We start from the raw sequence: 22,706 nt of genomic DNA, 5'->3' as shown, positions 1-22,706 counted from the left end.
GGGCGTAGCGAGAGGATGTGTGTGCGTGCGTGTGTGTGTGTGTGTGTGTGTGAGAGAGAGAGAGCGAGAGAGAGAGCGAGAGAGAGAGAGAGAGAGAGAGAGCAGAATGCTGATCAGTGATGGCAAGTAATCATGCGACGTACATGCATGGGTTGCGTTCAGAGGGGTGGCCAGACAACTGGTGGCTCACACCAGATATGGAGATGACAAGAGGCTCGACATTCTACCCCTCGTTTTCACAAATAGGCACCTCAAGTCCCACCTTGCCGCGCTCGGTGCGGCCTACGTTGCAGCAAGCTTCGGCGGCCTTCTCTGAGATCAGCTTCCTGCAAGTGTTAATACTTCATTCTATTATTTAGACAACACTTTCTCCATTTATTTGGAAGCCTTCTATCATGGGCATGTACAACATGCACCTCTTCAATCATTCCATGTCTCCCATTTACCTGCAGATCATCAACATCGGCCCATTCAACCCTTCTTGATCGTTTCTGCCTGCGCCTCTCAACTTATGATTTTTTATAGCCCTGTTGCTGCTGCCCGCTCTGTTCCGTCTCCTTCATGGCTTGCTGCAGCTCCAATACATCTTCACTCATTCTCAATACGCAGTCTGCTCCTGTCTTCCTTAGTTGTCACAGCCATAGCCGCTGCAATTGAAGCTCCTCGGCTGCTCCAAGTTCTACTCAGTGCTGCAATTAGAGTGTTGTGCGAGCATGCAGTTGGAGCCTCTAGTCCTGCATGTTGACTATCCTAATAAACTTAGGAAACCTGGTATCAGGTAGGCTGCAACTCACAAAACAGTAATTAAGCAAAGATACTGCAATTAGAGTGGAGCAGCTGCATCAGCAAGTGCATGCAATTCCCATTGAATGCATGCACCCGTTTTGGCCCTTCAACATCCTGCGCCGGCGCTGAAGGGCAAGCAGCATAGTCTGAAGTCTTCTGAGATAATGTCTCATCAAGAAATCATCAAAAAAACCATAAATTTGCGCTCAAGCCAGGTCTTGTTGACCTCCCCATACCAAGTTGCTCTTTTACTTCCCAAGTACTGCAGGGGAAAGCAACATAGGTTAGACAATGTCGAGCAAGGTACTCAGCAAAAGGAGCGACTGGTTCTACACAACCTCAAAGAGTAATGTCGACTCTGACTCTTCTAGTCATTTCCTGAGATGGGAGCTAATCAATCATCCTCGGGCCGAGCCCTCTTCTCAATCCTCCTACTTGGGACATTCCCTAAATCTATCCAGCGTCGGCACGGAAGGCTATAGGCCAGAAAATATGGGGTCCCTTTCTCTGTGGAGGCATGCAGGTCCCTTTTCACCTACTCGCAAATTCCATACTTTACTATACAACCTTCTTTTGCTCAGTACGCGACCTTCTTCATCGTTGCGTCAGTTGCACCCCCCCACTCTGTTCTAAACCCTTCCGCGCCAACGCGGTATGTTTAAGGACCATGTATGCGACCTTCTTCATTGTTGTGTAAAACCCCCCCGATCACTGTGTTGCAAACCCTTCCACGCCTATGCGTTATGTTTAAGGACCATGTATGCGACCTCTTCATCGTTGTGTCGACTGCAAACCCCCGGGGTGATGACTCTGTTGTAAACCCTTCCGTGCCGACGCGATATGTTTAAGGACCATGTCCGAATGCATAGCTTTACATAGTCTCAAAAAGGACCCGATTCAATATATTGATGAGACATAATCTCAAAAGACTTGGTACTCAGCTCAAAATCCTTCCGCGCCGGCGCGGGATGTTGAAGGACCAAGAACAAGTGCAGACACTCAATGTGCATTGCAGCCTTATTTATAAATTTTCATGTCAATGTTTTACCTTAATGCATTTGGGACACTGCCCTTAATTCTTCTACACTGACATGAGATGGATAATCGCAATGCACATGTGAGAGATGTATTGTACATCTTGATGCTTTAGTGGATTACTATATTTAGCAATGTTAAATCTCTTTGGAATGGGACACTACCCTTAATGCAATGTACAGTTGAAGAGATGTATTGTACATCTTGATGCTTCAGGGGATTACTTTATTTAGCAATGTCTAAGCTCTTTGGAATGGGACACTACCCTTAATGCTTACGTGCTGGCATGGGATAGTTAAGGGCCATATCCAGGATGGTCGAGGGCCATGTCCCAATAGGCATATGAATCCTTCACACCATAAAAAATGCATCTATCTCATTGCGCCGACGATCATCTAAAACATGTGGGTGTATACTTTATAAGAGCCTGAAACTATTCTTAGCTCTTTGATTCTTATCACCCTCTCCTTGTCAGGTAATTAGAACCTTGATATACAAGTTTATTGTTTGAAAATTGTTATGGTTTTTTTCAATTTATTTGTTTTGGTGTAAGCAAAGAGCAACCTGGTTTGATCTTCTAGTGGATGTAGATAGTTCTCTGATCATAGAAGCTAAAAGATTGCTAATATTATAAGGGGGTGTCTTGGCTTGTTTTCACAAGCACTTGTCTTATTGTTTAGGAAGGAGAAACTCTGTAGGAAGTAGTGATAGGCATGTAGATTCAACACAACAAAGGGTGTGGATTAACGTTTGTTTCTTAGGTGCTTTTACATTATATTGCCAAAGAGGGGCAATCTGTTTGATAATTTTTCCCAGCGAGTTTGTTAGTGCTATCTTAAGGCAATATCTCAAGCTGTACAGACACAATTGTTTCAACCTTAGGCTAGACTATATTAATATAGAAGGCTACTTATAATTCTATTATGATTTAAAACGTGTGGGCTCCTCATAAGCATGGGGAAATGAAAAATTGGAGTAAATTCATGAAGGGTTGGGCATTGAGAATGTGAAGAGACTTATCCTTCCTATAATTATTCTATTCCAAAGCTTTTTGGGGCACTGCCGGAGTGCATCCACTCTGGAACCTGTTTGTAGTGATCAACTAAGTTAGATTGTTGAAACAAAGTTTCCGGATGATAGTGATAGTCATGACATTGGTTTAAGCTCTTTCTATGCTGTTTACCAAGACATAGCTATGGTTGAAGGTTGAAGCTGTTATGCAGATAGTATCATTTAGAATGAGACCTAAAATATGTCCAAGTATTGCAGATGAAATGATAACACATTGCACATAGATAGGGTAGAGGGAATTCTAAGTTTTTTTTTTAAATTAGTTGCTTTGAATGTCCTCTTGTACCACTTTGCAAGCCTATACTTATTTGCTATGATGAATGGAGCCTATGAAGAGCCATGGTGACACGAAGGGCATGGTGCAACTGAAAAGTGGAACGAGAGAGAGAGAGAGAGAGAGAGAGAGAGAGAGAGAGAGAGAGACAGAGAGAGAGAGAGAGAGAGAGAGAGAGAGAGAGAGAGAGAGAGAATTCCTGTTCCGCATGGTGTTTAGAGACAGGAGAAGAGATGCGGGGAGATACATCACCTTGAGCATGTTGTGCTTCTCCTTGTGCAGTGGCTTTCTCTGCTTGCTTTTGTTGTTCTGCCGCCTCTATCACTTTCCTTGCCGCTTCTTGTGCTTCTTTCAGTTTTAGAGCTTCTGCTTCTTGATACATCTGTTCCAATACCTCCGTGGGTTCTTCAGTCTGCTTCCTGGTGTGATGCTTGGTTCTTGGTCCTTTAAGTTCAACGGGCACCCACTTTTCCAAGTCCTTTCCTTGTGCTTGGTGGCTGCGTTGATATGAGTGTTTCTCTCTTTCAAATCGGGCCTGCTTTTGTACGGGCTCCTTCTGGTGTGCTGCCACGGCTTTTCTCTTCATTTCTTCAATGCGCGCTCTCCTTTCTTTGTTATCCGAGCTTTCACTGCTATGCCGTTCCGGCGAGATCTCAAGAGACTCTTCATCTGACTTGTATGATCTCTTGGCAGATCTTGTAGCTTGAGGAGATGGTTGGATTGACACTATCCAAGTGTTCTGATCAAGGGCAGGTTGTCAGCCATGTCGATGGCATGGTATACAATCCTGGTCAAAACCTCTGGTGCATCCAGGTATGTGATTTTTTCTTCCTTTTTTGTCCCTTTCAAGGTGGACAGGACATATTGTGCGTGCTAAATTGGCCGCCTGGTTGTTGACTTGAGAACTTGTGTAAAGGTGGTGGAAACCGCATGATTAGGCATTCTATACATTGGCGGCCTCTTAGCAAGGAAATGGAAATGCTGATGGTACAACCTTGCAGGCTCTTCCACCTATTTGTGAATGAGGTCTGCATATGTGGCCGCGGCCGTTTCTTGAGTGAAAGTTCCGGCCGTCTTCCTCTCTCTTGCCCTCCTTGTCATTCCTTCTGTGGGCAGTCTGAGTCCTTCTGCCACTATCTCCTTCGTAATTACCATCGTAACTTTATTACCTTGTGGGTCAAAAATCTGAGCGGTTCCATCTTCTTTGATTGTGGACAAAAGCTCATAAGCTTTTTGGAAGTCCACTCCACACGGCTCTCGCTTATAGAAATCTCTGAGCCCTAGCCTTCGGTTGGCTTCTTTGGTCTCGGTCTTTACAGCGTCATCATACCGTTCTTTTGGTAGAAGCTGTAGCTCTACTTGATGTCCCTCTTCGGTCTTGACTCTTCTAGTGAATACGGTGGTGTGTGCTCTTCAAGCTGTTCTTTTGAAAGATAAGTTGCCTTGGCGGTTTTGACTGAATCGGGGTCCAGTTGGTATGCTGGTAGCTCTTGCAACTTTTCTTTTTGGTTGAGCTTCTTCTTGGCCCTCTCTGTTGCTTGCATGGCCCTTGTTCAGTGAATAGAGTGTCAAAGTTAGCAGGTTTGACGGATTTTTCTCTGAAATGTCCTTCAATCTGAAATGCTGACAATTTTGGTCTAGTTTGCTTCAAATCAATTTTTGAACAAGCATAGATGCATAAAAACATATAAGGAACAAAATTATCAAGTCCAAACAAAAAATTGCAATCAAAGTAAATAATCGTGATTATTTACAACTGAGTATTTTTTTCAACTTTTTGCAAATTTGGTATTACAGGCTTGAAGTACATACCAAATACATACTCTGAGTGAAATATGGGCTCATTTGGATGCATAAGGTGAAAATGGTACTAGATTTTGGCTTTAGGTCTCTGAAACAGTAGATATAAAGGAAATTTGAGATTTTGAGCTCCAAATTGGTTCAAACTTGGCTAGTGGGCTTAGCACATCATGTACTTTGGATGGATGATGGCAAAATAGCAAAATTTCCCCATTTTGGCATGAAAGTAAATAATCGTGATTATTAACTTTTCTACCAAAATCAACATTTTTTGGTACAATTTGGTTCTAAGCATTGTATAGACCTTGTGTATGTGATATGAGGTGATTTGGATCAAAAAACGTGGTCCATAACTCAGAATTTGGCTTGCAAAGACTTCCTTGCGTTTTTTGGCAATTTTCCAAGTTATAGTTGACCATTTTGGCTTATACTTGATATTTGGCATGTAATAGGTGTGTACAAGTGATAGGTGAGGTGATGGTGCAATTTCCAAGCAAAAATAGTACAAAAGTAAATTATCACGATTATTTACAGCAGTCACATTTTTCTTGCAAAACTTAAAAATTTTGACCTAAACACATTCTATACACCTAAAACAAGTCCTAAATTCAATTTGGTAAAGTTTGGTCTTGCCGGTATCACTTTGTGCTTTGTCGACTCTAAAATCTCCGATTTCTGTGACTACACTGCTTGTTGAGTTGGTCAGTCATTTTTAAGGCCTTGGACTTGTCCGCAACATAGTTGTGAAGCAACTCATCCAATTTTGGCTCATTTTGACCTCATATGTCGAATTTGACTCTTTGTAGTCTTTGAGCTGTTTTCTACTTTTTGAGGATTTTGCTTGATTGATTTCACGAAACCAATCATATACATTGTATATAAACCTCGTAGGCAAGCTGTCTATGGAGTAAGAACCAAATTCTGGCATCTGTCAAAAACGTAGCTTTTCTACTGGGGATCCCCTCGACCCCTGCCGAATGGTCAATTGATGATAAAGAAAGGTTCTATTATGTTAGGGCATGCTATAGTTCAAATCCCATCCGATTTGGTCGTAGGTCTTCGTGCACTGTTCGGATTCTAGGGGTTTAGACTAGCTACCGGACGTACAAAATGGATGGAACTTACCCCTTATGTCTCGTGTGAGACGACGCTGAAAACGAGCAACTGTAGACTCCGAACAGTACGCACGAAAGAGGTCGAAAAGCTCTCTCTCCAAAGGCCACAAGTGGAAATGAGGTTGTTTTAGCCTACCTGGAATATCTATACCTAGATTTCCCAAACCAATTTTTCCTAGATTCCCCCGTTAGTCCTACTAGGCCGGTAGATCTATGTTAGACTCAAAAATTTCTCCGATTGGATTCCTGTAACTCATTTGGCAAGAATTCTGCAAAAGTAGGTATGACCGTCTAATTTAGGCTTCCCGCTTCCATCTTCCAATTTCATTGAAAATTTTTGTGCTTGTCCGCCTTGTCTTTCTGATCATCACTGTGTCTTCCATTTTTCCATCTGAACTCCTTTTCTATTTATTATTAATTTTTGACCTGTTTATTGAAAAAATCAAAGAAAATAACAAAATGTTCTAAAAAAGCAAAGTGAAAATCCAATAATTAGAAAAATCCATTGAAAAACACAGCTTTACTTTTTTGTTGGGTTTCTCTATTTTTAAGTCTCAATATCGAGAAAAATGATAAAAAATAACAAAAAAGGACTATTTTTTATGATTTCTAATAGTATATACACGATTTACACTCATCAGGAATATATTATCAGTGAATTTTTTCTTGTTGATGAATTATAAGGGCATTATTAGGTAATTTTATAAAAAATCACACGTTAACATCAAACTTTTTCCTCCCTCTTCAAACATTGCCCTTAATTACTTAGTGCCCTTCCACCCCTCCTAGATGGCGTACTTTGGGACGACTTTGTGCATGGATTGAGCAGTTGTGTCTTATGCATAGTCGTGGTTGGCTCTATCATGCTTTGAAGATCAATGCAGTTCAAACCAATATGCTGTGCAAGAGCTGGATCTTGAGTAATTAACTCAAGGGTTTCTGATGTCGAGACTCATTGTTGCTGTCTTCCAAAGAGCAAATCTTGTAGCTTGTGTGCTCTATGTTTGATTGTGCCATCAGGATGCTTCAGCATGCTGATTGCATGAGCTGTTGGTAGCACTTTTGACTGTTGTCAAGCTTTTTCTCGCCATTGATAGCTTGGTTTGCTTGGTGCACAATGGTGTGGTTGAGGTTTCTGAGACTTAACTCTCCATTGCTTGATTGGTTTTACGGATTATGGAGAAGATAAGTGCTCTTTTTTCCGCCAAGTCCATTTCATGTTAGGTTCCTTGCTCGGAGATGCTCGTCTCTCTGTTTTGATCTTTGGAACCTCCTTAGGTTTTGTCGGTGATGTTTTGGGAACCCAGATTTGAATCGGCTTGTCCTTAAGCTAGGCTTTTGGTACCTAGATTTTCCCGACTCCTTGCATGCTACTTGTAGCATTTGCTTGTCGAGAGGAGGGAGAAGATTGATTGCTTCGTGGTTTGTTCTGTTGATTACTCCCTTTCCATTCCTCCTTGCTTGGTGCAATTGGAACAATGATTTTCCCGCCTTTACGTGATAGCTTGAGCTGATTCGTATCCCAATCTGGTATTGCTTTGTATGTCCGCATCTAGGGAATTCCAAGAATCATCGTCTTATTCATGTGTTCATCTGGTAAGCATACAAATTGATGAGTTCATGAACATCCATGTACTATGACGTTCAAGTTGACTACTCCCAATATTGGTGTTGGGTTCTTGTTGCATCCTTTTATTGTCGCTATTCCCACCGCCGTCAATGCTTGATTTGTCGCTTTCTTGTACATGGAATAACTGACTGCATTCACTCTAGCTCCTGTGTCAACCAAAGCATTTGTGCTATGATTATTGAGCTCTACTTTGATGTGCAGGTCCATTCCATCTAACCATTTATCATCTGTTGATACGGCATCTTTTGGCAATTCCCATTGTCGATCATCTATTTCCAGAGTGTTGATGGGAATTGGTATCTATGGATTCTTGAGAGCAGCTTTCCGTTTGAGTACCCGAAGCCGAGCTTCCTCTTGGGATTCATCAATAACTTGCTATCATTTTATCTTTCTTTGTTTGGCTGCATGCATTCTTTCTAGCAATTCATTGGTTAGCGGCGAATTGTATTTCTTTAAACGACATCCACTAATCCAATTAGCCATGGCTTCACCATCTAGGGTGGACAAATTTACTGCTCCACTTGGAGATACATCTTCAATGATGAATGGTCCATTTCCCTTTCTCTTAAACTTGAAAATGTGTTGCTTAAGGGAATAGACTAAAACTAAGTCCCCTTTCTTGAAGGTTTTCGTAATCAGATGGGAATCAAAAAATTGTTTTTGTTTCCGCTTTGTGCATAGATGTGAGTTACAACAGTTAGCCTTTGCTCATCTAGCTTTTCCAAATCTTCAAGTCTTTCTGACAATTCACGTCTAGTCCACTGAAGATTCTTAGCTACCCTTAGTGTCGGCAATAGAAACTCTATTGGCAGTATGGCATCAAGACCATAAACAAGGCTAAAGGGTGTAGCATTTAAAGTTGTTTTGAATGAAACTCGATAAGCCCGTAGAGCAGCATGGAGATTCATTTCCCAGTCTGTCCTTCCTGAACTCACCACTTTAGTCAATACCAAGCTAAGAATTTTGCTCATATGCTCATTGAGCAAATACTCGATTACCTCATTGAGGAAATGAGTTCCCCGATCACTGACAATTTTTATTGGTAGTCCATATCTAGTGAATACATACTCATATAGGAATGCGGCAGTGGTTCTGGCATTGTTCTTTTCATTACTTTAGCCTTGGCCCACTTGATCAAATAGTCCGTAGCTACAATGATATATGAGCTTGGGTTCTATAAGCAGGTGGCTGTATTGGCCCAACAAAATCTATGCCCCATTTCGCGAAAGCTCTAGTCCCCATTATTGGTCTTAAGGACATACACATATTGGCATTTTTGCTCATTGACAAGCATCAGACCTTCAAACGTATTCTTTGGCATCTGCAAAAAGTGTTGGCCACTATGCCTGCCATTAAGATTTCTCTTACGGTGGTCTCACTAGAAAAGTGACATCCGGCTAATCCAGCATGTGCTTGTTCTATGATTTAAATATACTCGTACTCCTCATAGTTGGCCAAAATACTCCAAGTCTCAAAATTCTTTGCATAGTTTCGTCTTTCGCAAAGTGAAGTCCTACTATGGTAATATGTGTTTGACTTATGTATTGGTCTTTCTCTTTAGGATTAATGCATAAGAGAAATATTCCATCTTGATTTCTTTTGTATAGCCTACCACCTAGTAATTGATACATAGCCAATTGCTTGATTAATCCGATTGTAATAGGAAGTCGTATTTATGAATCCACTTGAGCTATTGTCATCAATGACATCATTTTTTTCGACCATCGAGGTATCATTTTCACGGAGAACAAATAGGCATCTGGTAGATCATCGTCTATCCCTTTAGGTGATTCTCCTGAAGCAATCCTTGACAAATGATCTGCTCGTTGATGTGTAGTGCCCTTTTTTACAACCACACTGAAATCAAATTCCAGAAGAATGATGAACCATCTCATTATTCTTCCTGTGCTGCAGGGCTTGTTGACCAAATACAACAAGGCTCGGTGGTCTACAAAGAACACAAAGTTGTTGGCTAATAGGTAATGTCTACACTTTTTAATGGCATAGATCATTCCTAATCCTTCCCTTTCTGTGGTGGTGTAGTTTTTTTCTGCCATGTTCAACTGTCGGCTAGCATAAGAAATAGGAAAATCAATTTTCCCGTCTCCTGGTTGAGCTAAGATACACCCGATGGAAAAACTGGAAGCATCTACATGTACGTGGAATATCTTATTCCAATCTGGTGCTTTCAATATTGGATCTGAGGTGAGAGCTTGTTTAAGCTTCATAAAGGATTCTTCACATGCCTTGGTCCACTCAAAGTGTGTAATCAAGCTATACATGGGTTTTGCAATTATAGCGTATATGTAAATGAAACGTCTGTAATATCCACAATGCCCCATGAAGGCTTGAACCCCTTTGGCAGTTGTTGGTCTAGGCAAATCAACAGTGACGTGAATTTTCTCCATATCAGTAGCTATGCCATTTTTAGACACTATATGTCCAAGAATTTTTTCTTGTCTACCCATGAATGTGCACTTTTCAGGATTTAGGCAAATCCTATAAAGTTTACATTTTTCGAGTACCATTTGAGGTTTTCAAAATGATCAACCTGGATTGATGAATGTACGCATAGATCATCCATATATACTTCCAAGAATTTCCTTAGATATTCTTTAAAATCATGGCTCATCAATCTCTGAAAGGTGGTAGGAGCATTAGTTAACCCAAAAGGCATAACCCGATGGGCAAAAATACCCCATTCCGTTGCAAAAGCAGTTTTATGCTGATCCTTTAGGTCAACCAAAAGTTGATTGCACCCCAAAAAGCCATCTAAGAAGCTGTAAGATTCCTTTCCTGCAGCTCATTCTAAAACATGCTCTGTGATTGGAAGAGGAAAGTTGTCTCTAATGGTAGCTGCATTCACTTTTTGGAGATTGACACATACTCGAAATTTTCCATTGTTTTTAGGTACTACCACAATTGGAGACACCCAATCTGTGTGTTCAATTTCATAAATGAATTCGGCTTCCTTTAGTTTTTCAATCTCTTCTTTGATCTTCCTGGAAAATGTCTCATTATATGTGTATGGCCTTTGTCTACTTGGTTTCGCATCATCTCTCATGGGTATGGTATGTTGATAGATTTCTCGATCAACACCCTTGAGATCCTTATAAGACCAAGCAAAGATATCACGATATTCTTTCAGTAAGCTTAGCAAAAGCTCTTCTACTTCTTTTGTTAGGTCATTTGCAATGTAGGCACGCCTAGGCTCTTCCCCAGTGGTTCAGCCAAATCTATCTTTTTTGCGTTTTCAGGGCCTTCGTAGGACTCACCTTGTTTTCGTTGCTCCCTAAGAGGTTGTTCGACTATGATTTTTTTATCTTGGAGAGTATATTTCTTGTAATGGGATCGAACACTCATTACATCTTTACTATCCCCTTTTCTGGTTTCCATTTGAGTCGTATATATCTCCTTTAGAGCTTTTTCAACTGTTGATACGTCTTTTTCCGTTCAACTCGTGTCATGGTTGACTCCTTTTCCTGTTTCTTTGGTTTTGCTTGAGTATCCTTCCTTGTTTTTCTCGATGTTTTCGACATTTTTGGATTTTTTTTTGAAGGATACCTACCAGTGATTTTGTCCTTGACACAATCATGTGCATCTATCTGCATCAGGAATTGTGTTCTACTGGAGACTGATGGCATAGGTCTAGCTTTCACATTTTTGGTGTCTCTTTTTTGTCTATACCATTTCTGTCTTCTCGGTTTTTGGTTAGGAAAATCAATAAAAGATTCCTCCCCTCCTTTTATGAGTAGCTTAGCTCTCACATGCTCTTTTTCTGACCCCGAATCTTCTGAGGTAGCTGAATGTTCGTATAACTCATCTATTGCATCATAGTAGAGGTCTGAAAAGACTTGTTGAGCTTTCATCAAGTCCTTGGTTTCCTCAATTTCATCTTCAATGTGGAGGGTTGAGATCATTTGTATGAGAAAAATGAGTTGGCATAGACGTATTCATACATACATCCATTGTCGCTAAAATTTGAGTCCACTCAAATGGCTCAATCAAATACTCTGGAAAGGGTTCGGGTACATAGTCTTTCTCTCTTCAATCCCTTTCTAAGATACATTCTTCTCTTTTTAAGCTCCCATTTTCTGAAGCTCCGCACATCCAAATAGGAGTGTCTTTGTTTAACCAAGAGGGAAGCTTAGTTTCAGCAAAAGAGACTGAATCAAACTCTTGTATGGGCGTTTTCATGACATCTCTATAAGTGTGATCTTTTAAATTAACCCTTGTTATAGATACCACTTGCTTCAAGTACAGATAGTTGTTTCTCCAATCTTGGATGAGCTGTACCTGTCGCATGAAAGGTCTTCCCAGTATGATTTCGTAATTGAGTTTCTTCCCAAAGTCTACTATGGAAAAAGTGTGTTGATATGCAATCCCACAGGAATTAAGTATTAATTTTTACAAGCAGTCCTAAGGGTCTTTCAATGTGTCCATCAGCCAATTGCAATTTCATTTGAGTTTGTCTAATGGCTGGTTATCCCCAGTATTTCAATACTGCTTTTGTGGCTATGGCTATGCCTGCTCCACTATCCAATATTGCCATGGTTTCAATGTCATTATATTTCACTAGAAGGGTGGTGTTTCCTACTTTCCATTTGTAGTATTCTCCGACTTTGTTCTTGGAACAGATCGAATCTCTTTGTTGTCCATTTCATGTTTCAAATTTTCCAATTTTTTGCGATTAGCCCCGCTATCCCCACCTTCTCTAGGGTTTTTTGTAGATCATTCCATAAATATGGTCTGAGTTTTAATGGTTCTCCCAAAGTAAGAGTGCATTGGATTGGTGTAGATATGATTGAATGAATGTTGTCTACTTCTAGGGTCTATTCCGCTCTTTTTACTTGAGTGTTCTTAGACACTATGGATTCATCTTCGTTATCTCCCAAGTAAGAGGGTAATGTTTTCAAGGTCAATGGTTTCGACATTCTTGAAGCTTCAGATCCGCAATCCCCATACAAGGATTGTACATCCACGTCCATATCAGGAGGTAGGTTGTCTAACCAAACATCCTCTATAGGAGCTGACTTTAGAGTTAGACTCCCATCATTGATCTCTCTAACTTTTTCCCATAAGTGTCCTGGTCAGTCTTCCTCCACGAATGGAATTCTGTCTGAGGCATCTTCATTGTCCGGCACGATAAGTTTTGGTTCTTTTGTTTCAAGGTGGGTTTCTACCACCACTTTGGATTCTTCTTTAGTGTCTCTTATCACAAGCTCTTCAGGTTTTGTGATACTTTCAAGGTTGGGTTTTTGTTTTTCCAGCATCTCTTGCGTGATTCTTACCAAATTTTGATAAGCTTCAAGCTTAGCTGCTTCCATGTCTGGAGAAGGATAGTTTTCTCTATTCCTCTCTTTCCCACTCTCTCTCTCTATTCCTCTCTCTTTCTCTCTCTCTCTCTCTCTCTCTCTCTCTCTCTATTTCTCTCTCTTTCTATCTACTCTCTCTCTCTCTCTCTCTCTCTCTCTCTCTCTCTCTCTCTCTCTCTCTCTCCCTCTCTATCTCTTTTCTCTCCAAGGCTGTGTTAATAGGCTCAAAAATTTTATCAACGAAAATTGATCCTCCAGATTTTACGATTGTTTCTTTGATTTTGCTTCGAGTTTCCTTCACCTTTTCCTGGAATAGCTTTTCTGCTTTCTCCTCGATTCCAGCCCGTTGTTTCTGTTTTCTCATCTCATATCTTTTGTTTCTACTTCTTTTGATCCTTTGAGAGGAAAATTTTTTATTTTTGGAGTCATCGGAGGAGTTGTGTTTCTTTTTCTTAGCCTAGGCTGTAGTGATTACCTTGATTAAAACAATTGGTTTACTCTCAGGTGAGCTACTAGGTATCACTTGGACTATGTTTACTACTGTTTTACCCTTGTTTAAAGGATTTTTAGGACAATCTTTCAAAAAGTGTCCTCCCTTTTTGCAACATTGTATGCAATAAGCTTCAACCGGCTTGAGGTTCTTGTTAGGCTCTGGGCATTCATTCTTCCAATGATCATTTGCACCACAGTTATGATAGTTTCTTGTTCTTGGCTTAATCATGGGTCTTACCATGGGAGGTTTGACACCTTGATTAGCTACATAATACATTGGTGCGAGCTCTATTGGAGCATAAGTCACAGGTTCTTCCATTGGTGGTGGATGTGAATTATACCAATCTCCTTCTACCATTACCGTAGATGGACTAGGCTCGGCATAAGGTGTAACAGGCACTAGTGCTTGTTCATCTATGACTCCTTCTGAATGCATGTACTTTATAGGCACTGCATTATGTTCTGGATACGGAGGTTGTTGACCCAACACGGGTTGAGGTCTTTCCATACCCATCGGTGGTCTTTGAGCTTGGGCCATATTTGGCTGATATATGTACATGGGTTGTCCTTGTGGCCTCATAGGCACGTACTGAACATTCCCATCATACTTTGATCGAAAGTAGCACTCGTTGGTCTCATGGTTGGTCCATTTACCCTCGATTGCACACCATTATTGTGGCCTAATAGGTTGTCCCTGTTGAGGTATCCCTTGTCCTGGTCCCCTCATAGGTTCTTTTTGCATGTTGTTCATCATATCATTCATCCTTTTGAGCATGTCTTCTATGGCTAAAAGCGATGCTGCAGCAGCTGTTCCTACTTGTGCTGGTTTGGTGGATGTTGTTTTCTTGCTTTGGATCCTTAGGGACATCTTTTGCATTGAAAATATCACAATTGTCACCTAAGTCAATAGCATTTGAGAACACTCTTCTAGGGTTGTATGCTTCTTGCTATAAAGTATAGCATGAAGTTCTTTGTTTAGCAGTCCCTCTAGAAATAAAGATACTAGTCGTTCTTCTGTAGGTATCTCTAGCTCTGGGCATTTGGCAATGTATTGCTTCATTCGAGTTGCACAATTCCTAACAGACTCACCTTGTTTCTGTTTAAAACTGTAGATTTGAGCTACCGTATTGTGTTTGATTTCCATTTTGGAACAAGCAGCTACAAATCCTTGAGCTAATGTGTTCAAGTCCATGATTGACCTGGGTGGAATGTTTTGGAACCATGTCAATGCTTTTCCTTCTAATGTCATTCCAAACCCCTCAAATTGAGTATGGAAATCGAATATACGTTCTAATCTTAGCACTTGCTTAAAGCTTGCTAAGTGGTTGTATGGACCCCCTGATCCACTGTATTTTCTGACCCATTTCTAAAAATAGCTGGTCTGACACGTCTGTTTGGTTCAACTCCCGGTCTCCAGGTAGTTGGTCTTGTTCCTAGTCCTTCAAACCAGTCTGTTGGAAATAGTGACTCGTATAGCCTTGGACTGGCCTTAGTATTACCCGGTTTTCTATGTGATGATGGTTTCTGGTTTCTTAACATTACTCTTCGAAGATCTCTCACGGTTTTCGTCTCTTGGAATGGTTTCTGGTCCTTGGCCCAATATCCAATCCCTTATGGAATACCCTTGATATTTGGTTTGTTCTACCTCCTCAGGAGTCATCATAGAAAAGTTATTGTTATAACAATCCCTAAACAAGTAGGTTGGTAGGTCTGCTGATCCCTTATCGTTGATCTTGAAGATATAGATAATCTTCATGGACGTTAGTTGTCCTGATTTGGCATGAGAAGTCCACAGAAGATCTTTTGCATTTCTATCTTCCCAACAATAGACTCCGATCCTAGGATTATCCGTGCTAAGCCGTTTCAAAGGCTTCAAATCTACTTGATCATCCTTCTTTTGCTGACATATATGGGATTATGGTGTTTACTCCTAGCCACCATTTATCTATCATGTCAAGGTTTTCAACTTGTAAATAATGAGTTCCGTTTCTGTCCATGTACATTTTCCTTGTTTGTTTGCCCTAATCTCTTCGTCGAGCTCAATACCATGGTCATCAATGCGAATAGCATACTCTTCATTAGGACCAGGTAAACCTGAGCTCCATGGCGATTAGTCTTATAAAAGGAGAGTATATGCTTATAGCGCAATGTCGTTCCGGTCTCTGAGTGAGTCGAATAGGAAGACATCTCTGATGTTGAGTCTGAGAAAGTGTCTGAGACTTCTTCAAGGATAGTGTGCAAGGAATTGCCTTGATTCATGCTTTCTTCAGTGGATACTCTACTGGAGGTTTCTCCAAATATGCCTTGGTTTCCTAGTACACGACCAGATCTACTTGCGAAGCCCTGGATAGAGTACTTAGCTTTGGATTGACTTGTTGTCAATTTCCACTTGATTCGATTGCAACTTTCTGTCAAGCTATTGATTCCTTATCTGCAACCTGATTCCTGTATAAATTTGATAAAGTTAGCTATTCTTCCACAAAGACGGTATAATTTTTGCTAACTATGGTGGTTGGTCTGTGTGTATCACTACAACTCAAGCTATGGGAGTCAGTAATTGACTTTCAGATTCGACTTTGGCAAAAAATCAAAGGATTAATCTGCAACTTGGAAACTGAGTGAACATTTACCAATTTGGATCCGATTGAACCCAAAATTGCCCGGTGGCTTTGTATTATGTTGGTCTAACACTTGACAAGTTCAAAAGTCAAAACTGGTGTCCCCGTGTAGCATTAGTAAATAATCGTGATTATTTACTTTTGCCAGTTTTTTATAATTTTTGGCTTGGTTTGCCAAGTATACAACCTGTTAAAGTCCCTGGAAAAATTTCAACAAGTTTGGACAAAATCTGTTCAAGTTTATCAATTGTTTTGTGTCCGTAGACTCTGATTTCATGAATCTGGCTTAAGTTTCACTTTTGTGGTCCAAATTTCACCAAAATTGATTTGTGTGGTCTACTTGATATGCTTGACCTTGTCGTATACTCAAATATGCAAAATTGTCAATTTTTGAAGCAGATGTAAATAATCGCGATTATTTACTCCAGCTATATTTTTGCAAATTTTTGTCTCAACCTTGACACAGATCTGTTAAGCACCTCAAGTTAAAGTTCCTAGCCAAGTTTGGACAATTTTTGGTCAAATGGTCATCAATTTTCTGTCCGCAGACTAATTTTGCAAATTTGGCCACAATTTCCAATCCAGTGATCCAAATCTTAACAAATTTGGTTTGTGAGCTTATTACAACATGGTAAAGCTAGTGGTATGCCAACTTGGTCAAAAAGTTGAAAAATGGGATAGATATAAATAATCGTGATTATTTACAACTGGCAACTTTTTGCATCTTGTTTACATATACACATGTTTATCATATCAATATAAGACTATAAATCAAATTTCATCAAGTTTGGACAATGTTTCTCCAATTTATACTCAAGATTCAGAAAGTCAGTACAAACTTTAGTTTTTACCCAATTTTTTGCCAGTTTGGTGATCCAAATCTTTTGTGCCTTTACAAAAGTTGTTTGTACACATGCAATGAGTCAATGGTATGAACCTTGGTCAAATCTGAGCTAAAAGTTAATAATCATGATTATTAACTTCAGGCTTGAAATGAACCAATTTTTGCACTTCTTTCATGGACAGTACTTTTATGGGTTATTTTAAGCCTATGAATCAAGTCAAAGCTTAATTTGGCCTAAAATGTCAAAAAAGTAAATAATCTAAGTTTTGGCCAACTCTTGAAATTTTTACCTCAAACTGTCATTGAGCTTACCCACTGGTTCATACAACTTTTAAGCTTACCTCCAGTCAGATTGAGTGGTTTGGAGTTTTTTCGTGCTATTTCTAACCGTAGACCTGAAATTCTGCAACTCCAATAACAACTCATACTTGATTCTTCCAGAGAGAGCAATGTTTTGAAATCCACCTCGGATCCTACTTATCCTACTCCTAGATTCTCATGCAATGGAGTTGTGGAAAGTGTCCACAAACACTCGTTTTCTTGTTTTTTATGGTTTTCTGAGCATTGATCTTAAGACTTGTCTCGTCTATCAATCATCCTCAAAATCCTAATCTAGTTTTACACTCCTACAATCCTAAAGGCACTCAGCAAGTACGATTACTTCCAAGCTACCTCTACGTAGCAAAAGAAGACAATCTTAAGCTATGCGGTTTCTAAAAGAAAGTTTTGAACTTTAGAAGATCTTAGAGGAAGTTAAAGGATAACTTCACAAGACGCTCATGTTTTTCCCTAGTTTAGGTCTCTTCGATCCTTGGCAACGGTGCCAAATGTGGGACTTGTGTCTAACCTCACTATCATATCTTATTGCAGTTTTAGTGACAACCACGATTAAATTGTCAATCCATGGGATGGAGCTACTCGACTAGTGCATAGAGTCTACAAGAGGTTGTCAATCTCTCACTAACAACTTGCATCTAAGTCGAGCTACACTCAAGTGACAGAAATCACCAAAAGCCAATCGATCATCGGTAAAAAAATCGCATCCGTTACAGCATCAAATGACATCCAAACATAATGAAACTTCTAGGATATGTTTATAAGACCTAAGCACACATGCTTATGTTCTCAAACCCCACTTTAGGTCAAGTGCTAAAATTGCGATTATCAATAGCAGTGGATTTTTGACCTAGTCGTTTTCGGCCCAGAATGCACCTAAATGCTTAGCATTGATGCCTCAATACCCACCTATGCTTAGTGTTTTATTTTTAAGTGTAAATTCATAATTATGATTAAATTAGGCCGCGGGTTTGCGACACCAAAAGCTACGAAATAATGTGATGTATTTATGTCAATGCATAGAGCTCTTATCTGCGATTGCAATGCAACAAGCACAACTGTAATGTGACAACCGGGGAGGGAGTAGGAAGCGCGAGAAGGAGAGAAGTGAGCGCCGTTAGCTCACGATGTGTATTTCATTATCCAAAACTTAATAATAAGTTACAAAAATTGGCTTTTATACCTTAGCCAAGGTTTTTGGTGGTCGAAACTAATAATCTGGGAGTTCTACCAAAGATGGGTAATGTCAGGTTGATACAATCTGGAAGCTTGTAGCCCCAGCTCATCAATTACAAGGTTTATCTAAAAAATAGGAGTTACAATATTCCCGATTTATAAAAAATAATAAGTGTTTTTACAATGAGAACTCCGAAAAATGGTATCTGTGTTAACTTGCTGCTAACAAAGTGTAGGGAGTGCTTTCTTGTATATGGAGCTCTTTCAACGATGTATACTTTGGTTTGGGGAGTGTATTTGGATCTCTTTATGTTATGTGTTTGCACATGTGAATCTTGTGTCATTTGTAAAGAATTTTTGTGAAGAATATGAATCTAATGTATCAATAGTTCCAATTTGGGTACATGGCCTTAGTGCATCCTAACGGCGTGAAATAATATCAAGATCTCCAATGCAGATGAGATGACTCGATGAAAATCTAATTGTGGAATTGTATGGTGTAATACATACTGGAGAATGTGTTTTCTTGTGTGATGATGATTGAATGTATTCATAAATGTAGTGTCTACTAAAAAACTGGATTGAGTTTTGCAGGTCTAATCTCATAGATGATTACTTTTCTTTCAAGAGAGTCTTATGTCACAAGTTGTTGATGTGTCCACCCCTAGGGGGCTTAGGGCCATTGAGGAACTTAGTGATGAACAATCGTCCACCAAGGAAGAAAACCCTAAAGACATGCTAACATGGACAACCATACAGCCAACTATAATCAATGGAAGCTGATGATGTGGCATAACTATACAGACCACCCCAAATGTGACGCACCACTTGTTTGGAAGAGTCCATGATTTATGGAACAACCTAGAGGGTGCCAAAATTTGGATCAAGAGCTTTTGAATGTAAATATTTTCAACATAGTATATTGTAGGGCCAAGGGCCTTTAAATAATGTATATGGGGGTTCACTTTAGCATTCTAGGTCTTGTGGAAGTAGAGCAAGGCCTTCACAATTGTACCTTGTTGAAGCAATACATAGGAAATACCAAAAGGGGCACCAAGGTTTAAGGGTCAGTTCTTTTTTGGAGTGGACCAACGCCACTCCATATGGGTCTACCACATCAATTCTCGATTTCTTTTTGTTTAGGTGTGTTGAAGTGCTAAAAGTCTATTCGAGTATGTTATTTTCAGTTGGCACATAATGTCCTTTGGTGACACTCTATGACTTTGTAGACATGTAGAAGATGCAAAGTGTATCTTTTATGGATAAGCTCCATGATATTGTGCAAGAAACGTCTTTGTATTCTATGGATACAGAGGTAGAGTGGGAGTGCTCTTGTGAGTCATAGTAGGTTGAGTTTGAGATAATAGTTATGGATTTATTTGATATGCTCATGCTAGAGGATGAAATGGTTATGGCCACGACATGGGGATTGAGTCCCTATGGATGATGGGGAGGTGCGACCATCTTGTTGTCACAATCGACACATTTACATGTGACTAGTTTTGATGGTGTTGATGTAGATAGCATTGAGGTGGCGAGGTTACCCAAGATTATGCATTTATCATCAGCTTTGTGGAGTCTCATGTATGACCTCTAGGTGTTAAGACTCGATATGGTAGCTAAAGTGGGAGCTTTTGTAGTTGGCAATGTTAGTAGTGTGATGACTACTCGATGCAGTGTGAAGGAATGCAAGTTGTTATAGGATATTGCGGGATGATGCTAGCTCAAGCAATGATATGTTCACTTGGCTATCACTAGAGCCTATATGATAGCATTCATGTATTTTTAAAGATCTAGTGGGAATAGGTAAATAGTTGATCTCTCCCTATCATCTTGTATATACGTGTAGCTAGCTAGTAGGTCCATTTATTAGCACACTTGCCTTTAAGTGGGAGGTTATTGGAGTAAAGATGTTGTTCCTCTTATCCAAGTCCGGGAGACATTCTATCCGCGCACTTTGGTTACCCTTATTCTTTATGTCCAAGGCAACAAGGAGCTCTCTCATGATCATGTTGAGAGTCTGATACACCCACATATGTTCTATGTTCTCTACACACAATACACACTACACTCGCACCTCTCTCGCAATATTCTTCATGCAAGCCTAAGTGTGTCATACACATCAGTACCATAATATGGTAACATATCCCTCAGGTGTGAAGCATTGAACATGATTTGGCACTCATGTGGAGGGAAGTGATATACCCTATATGATTAGTCCACAAAAGAGATTAATCCTAAAGCTTGTGAAAAGCTTTAACACTAGGTTGGTAACCTAACAGGACATAAAAGTGTCCTTTCAGGGTTTTGAAAAAAACCTCCAAAACCATAGTAGATCCACTCATTTTGTAAAATCCTTTCATGAGGTTATAGTTCAAGGCCTACTACACATGTAAACAATAAGAAACTTGTAAAATTTCTCATCTTTTGGTCACACCAAGCCTCCAAAGTTGATGGACCAGTACATTTTCATCAAAACAGTCATTTCTTACGTTTTGTTGCATAAAAATAAGATTAGGGATTTTTATAGGACCTGAGATAAATTCCCTAGTTAACTTCAATGGGTTGGTGATCAGAACATATGATTGCTTCTCACTCACTATTTTTTGTTTTGCCAAAAGAAATAGGTACAAAAAAGTTGAATTTTTACCATTATGCAAACCTATCATCAAAGTTTCTATAGCCACGCTCAATACAAATAATATATGCATGTTTCCTTAGTTCCCTATTGTCCTTTAGGTTCATAAGGATCCATGGAGCATGTCAAAATAATAATACATCTCTTACCAAGGGGAATCTTGGGGACAAAGATGAAGTGCTAAATACAACAAACATGAAAAAACTGGGTTCAACATTATGAGTTGTAGAATCCCACAGAAACTATTCAATATCTAGGCAAATTTGATCCTTATAACTAGATATGGTTACTACCTACAAAATGCATGTAGTTGTCACAAGAAACTAACAATATTGAAAAAGCTATACTTGATATACTAGAATGTTTGGTTTTCTCCTATAATTGAAAAAATCAACCATCGTTGTCTACTATGCAAAATAGGGTATTAGGTGCCCCAAAACTCAAGGAATATTAGCTTTATGTTACAATATGCGACATATAAAATCAAAACTGCATTTGGATATCATGAAAGCCACCAAAAAAATCATAGAAGAGCTAAAATTGGCTAAAAAACAGGATTTAACAATTTTTATAATTTGGTCATAACTTACAACTTTAACATTTATTTCTCCCTAGAAGCATCAGGACATGTTGAGGACTACTAAAGATAGTTCTCTAGCATTATAGACCTCACAAACATGAATTCTAGAGTGGTATAGTTGCAAAAAGTTGAAAAAAGCCAAAAACAGGACCCGTTTTTTCACACAGTTTAGGTTGTGAAATGTTGTGCAAGGACAGGGTTAAAGATGGAATTGATATTCCAAAAAAATGTCGAGTTTTTTTCAGCTCATGAGACATATTTCTAGACAGATAGCACCTCAAAATCCATTTTGAAACTCTTGACATAATTCAAGGAAAATGGTCACTTAACAGGACATAAAAATGTCCCAGGACATAAAAGTGTCCCATTACCAACCTAGTGTTAAACTTCGGTGGAGTCCTTGTGAAAAGATTAGCCGTGTTGCCCTACATAGTCACATGATTCAAATTGACCTCTCATACAAAGAGTCTTTCCTTGACATAGCAATAATCCACCTCCATGTGCTTTGCATAAGCATGGAGCATTATGTTGCTTCCGGCTCCAAATGCACTCTAACCACCACTTTAGAAAAATGTGTGAGCTAGTGCATTCAATAGAAGCTATGAATTATGCCATGTAATCAACCTCACAACTAGAAGTGGCTGCTATAGAGTAGCTCTTGCTCAAGAAAGATATGAACTTCCGAGCATGAAACAAAAACCACTAGTGGACACTCATGTGTCATAGCAACCAACCCGATCCAAGTGTGAAAATGCATGTAAATGTGGTGACAATGATACCACCTTCAAATAAGACAACCCAATATGTATAGTGGTACACAAGTGGCAAAAGACCACAATAACTACCTTCTTATGTATTTGCCTTGGGCTCCGCATATATTTTCTCACTTGGAAGATTCCATATTCAGCATCCAGCCTTGTAATGCATACGTAAATCAGGTAATCAATAGCATGTTGATAGAGAATGAAATCAAAGTAGTCTACATCATAGAATAAG

This window comes from Adiantum capillus-veneris, chromosome 17 (genome assembly GCF_014529385.1).
Source record: "Adiantum capillus-veneris isolate H3 chromosome 17, ASM1452938v2, whole genome shotgun sequence".
In the NCBI taxonomy this organism is placed as follows: Eukaryota; Viridiplantae; Streptophyta; class Polypodiopsida; order Polypodiales; family Pteridaceae; genus Adiantum; species Adiantum capillus-veneris.
The sequence above is the reverse complement of the archived record's forward strand: the minus strand, read 5'-3'. Positions refer to the sequence as shown.